The sequence below is a fragment of the Mizuhopecten yessoensis genome, unplaced genomic scaffold, assembly GCF_002113885.1.
Source record: "Mizuhopecten yessoensis strain PY_sf001 unplaced genomic scaffold, ASM211388v2 scaffold8841, whole genome shotgun sequence".
NCBI lineage: Eukaryota > Metazoa > Mollusca > Bivalvia > Pectinida > Pectinidae > Mizuhopecten > Mizuhopecten yessoensis.
The window spans coordinates 1,314,102-1,317,993 of record NW_018407749.1 but is presented as its reverse complement, the minus strand read 5'-3'; positions in this window follow the sequence as shown (position 1 = coordinate 1,317,993).

The window sequence follows — 3,892 nt, the reverse complement described above, 5'->3', positions numbered from 1 at the left end:
AAACTACGTTGCATCATCTCGGTCGTTGCACAACCCGGTCCAAAAACTAAAACCTTTTAACAGGAATTCATTTGGCAAGGTTTACATGAAATACTAATTTAGAAATGAATTATACTGCTCTAGCCAAAGTTGTAAATTCGTAACTTATAGACGGGTTTATGAACACCTGTCCTCTTTTGCTGTATTTCTATTTCTGTTCTGGACACCTTAGACGTGGATTTTAAATGTTGACCTTTAGTACAGGCCACTGACGAGTCTAAACAGAGGAAATGACCGAATGGTGCAGTAAAGGATTGCGTTGTTTGGCTTCCTTCATCGATTAACTAAATTTTAATTGGAAGTGATTGTCAGGTCGGCCAATAATCCTCTGTTAGGAGGTGATCTAATTTCAGGTAATGTTTTAGGTCCCAACATTCTCTTCTTCCGTCATTAATGAAAGGTGATGAAGGTGGTCCCCAGCCCAATCAGTAGAACTGAAATTGTATTCTTGTGATGATATCCCTTCCCAAGTACTGACATGATGTTCTTAATATCACCTACCGTGAACCCAGGTTTTATGTCACGAAATACATATATTTCATATTGACTATGTGACATTTCGTAAACCTAGTTGTTATTTTACACCACAAGGTGGTTGACTCTGATGATTGACAATCAGACCCGAGGTTTACCAAAACCGTTCAGCTGGAATTCATTTTTTGTTAAGTTTTCATGAAGTTAAAAACTAAATGATATGTTTTATGCAAAAGTTGTAATGTGATGATATAAATGATTTTATAGACATCGGTCCCCTTTTGCTTTATCTCTTCACGTGTTTCGGAATAGACGTGGAGTTTTACTCTTTTAGAACCATGAGCATCCCTAACGAACTCTAAATGGACGAGATGGCCATATGTTGCACGGTAAATGTTTTACTTTGATTGGATTTCTGCATTCATTTATTTGTGCTATACGTGTTTGCACTGATTGACTTAGTTTCTGCATTGACGTTTGTGCGTAGTTAATGTTTAATTGTTTTGCTTTCTGCATCATTTTATTCATTCGATACTTTAAAATAAATAGCATGCTTCTTTCGATGTTAAGTGATTATTCTACACTTCGCTGATTCAGTATACTTTCTTTTTCAGTGGTTCCAATCTCGTCAACATTGATAGAAATTCGAATTCCTTTGGCGGATACTGAAAGCGATACGGATACATTTAATCACATAGTTGTAGAAATATATTATATACTGGTGATGCAATGCAAGTAAGATATATAACAGAAGCTTGGAAAAGAGTGACTTAAAAGTTCGTTAGGGATAAGCCCTTAAGCTTGGAAAAGAGTGACTTAAGAGTTCGTTAGGGATAAGCCATAAAGCTTGGAAAAGAGTGACTGAAAAGTTCGTTAGGGATAAGCCCTTAAGCTTGGAAAAGATTGACTTAAAAGTTCGTTAGGGATAAGCCCTAAAGCTTGGAAAAGAGTGACTTAAGAGTTCGTTAACAGTAGGTAGCTATTTCTTCTTAATATCGATATACTACTGACTGAGAGTTGCTTTCGTTAAGATGTGATTTAAAACAAATGCAAATTATTATGAAAATATTCTTCTCGATTCATTTTTCGGAATTTTGAATTTGATGATGATTTAAAGGAGCTATAATAGCAAATATTAACAGACAGAAATACCTGACGAAACAGATAAATTTAAAGCAACGTTTCCTGTAAATTCCTACATGTAATACGTGGTACACCGGATGTATCATTTACTTCCTGTATCGTCTTCACCAAGTGGCAACCGTCATTTATTATGGTACCATGTATTTTTGCTTTTGACTTAATGAAACGTGAACATGAAGAAAAATGTCTTAAAATCGTGTAAAGATAAAATGCTACACCTGTAACTGCTGCTAGAGTTATCTCACATAAGATGAAATTGTATTGTGTAACATACGCTTGCGTACCTCGATATCTTTTTAAAAAGCGCCTCCTTACTTAACAACAGTTGGTTAACTCTATTGGTGGATTATCAGTCCCCTAATGTTAGCCGCAACCTTGTTGCTAGAATTTATTTTGGCTCGGTTTATATACAACTAGCTTAATAACATATCTTCCGTTGTAGCCTCATGTTTGCAACAATGTAGCGTTATAAAGGATATTATAAGCACCATTTTCCCTTCTGCTGTATTTCTGCACATGCCTTTGAATATTTTCGACACGGATTCCCATTCTTTTTATCTTACATATCACTACTGCATCCATCCTTAATATACGAAATGGATTTATGGTGCAGTACACAGAGTTCCTTTGTTGGCCTTAGGTGTCGAGTTTCTTAATTTTTTAAAATAGAGATTTCCTTATTTTGTATTTCTAATGAACCTCTAAAATACAAATAATAAAGAAAAATGCAAATTACAACTCAAATATATTTTGCAAGTATTAATTGTAATAGGGGACCATTACAAAAGTCCCCCAAACTGCTACATTGTCTCAAAGATGCAAAAATACACCTACATACCCAATTTGAGCACAATCGAGCAATATTTAATTTCGACGAATCAGAGGCCGTGGCGGCCATCTTGGTTGACCGATCGGAAAATAAAAGGTCATTTGCACGCACCCTAACCATGACGAACACTTGTGTAATGTTTCATTAATTTCTTTGAAACCGTTTTCGAGAAATGGGTCGGAAACTTTTACGACGAAAGAAAAAGAAGAAAAAAAAGAAGAAACGGGTGACTTCATTATTTTCTCTCTGATATGGATCAGCACGTTTTGAAAGGACTTGCATGCATAAGTAAGGAAGCTTGCCTCCTTAATGCCATACGTACAGCACATGGTTCATACCAAACATTGTCATCAGTTTAATTTTAAAGTCACACGGATATCTCTATTTTTGCGTTTCACTTATCAAGACAGGTAGAATGAATGAAAGGTTCACTGTAATAAAACGTGGGCTGTTTAAATGTAGAAAACGTCTACTTGTACACAACTCCCAGGACCACAAAGCCCCTTCTACATTTGTCGCGAAAAATAAAAATAAAATATCACGTTTTCAATTTCGTTGTAAATGGCCAATATTATATTAGCACGTTTCGGTAAGGGCGAGCCGACCCATTTTATTGACTTCCTCGGGTCACCAAGGAAACATGTACCGTAGCATAGAAAACACATATATAAAGAATAATCGTTTGCCCTAGTTGACTCTTTATACATCTATCAACCATAACAAATTGATCGACAGAGACCGTCGTCCACTCAATACAGGCCACCTGTTGGGCAAGTGTCGTAAGAACGGTGACACGAGAAGATAAAGTTAAAATAAAGTATCGTGAGTTGTTAATACTAATAGGTGGAAACCTAAATTCCCAACTCGCGTAATAAAATTCCCATTTTTCGCACGTCAGTTTCGGTAATTTATTACGTTTTTATTTGAGAGCTTCTGTGTTCCTGTTCGTCGTGACGCCGGTATCGGTTGATGGGATGATTCACTCTCTAACGTTCCGATGTCTTCTGTTGTAGGTCAGGTGTGTTTGAATCATTCAGGGCGTACTGGTCTACTGAAATAAGAAATAGCTTTTTTCCAATTACTTAAGATATTCCTTCAACTTTTCCTAGTGAATTGCGGATGTTTTGCTTTTTTTTCTGGGCAAAACGTGTACATTTTTCTATATGGCATTGAAGGGATGTCGAGTTATCTCCCTTTTTGTTGTATATTTTTCATGTCGCACAAGATTATAAACATATTTTTCCGAATCCGTGTCCAAAACGACTTATTTTTGTCTTCCAAATGAATCACGTTTTTCCTGACACCTGTCGTCATTCACAGACATAAAGAGAAAGAAAAAAAGAAAGAAAAAATCTTACAAACAATACGAAAAAGAAAAAAACAAACGCGCCATCCCTGACATCAAGA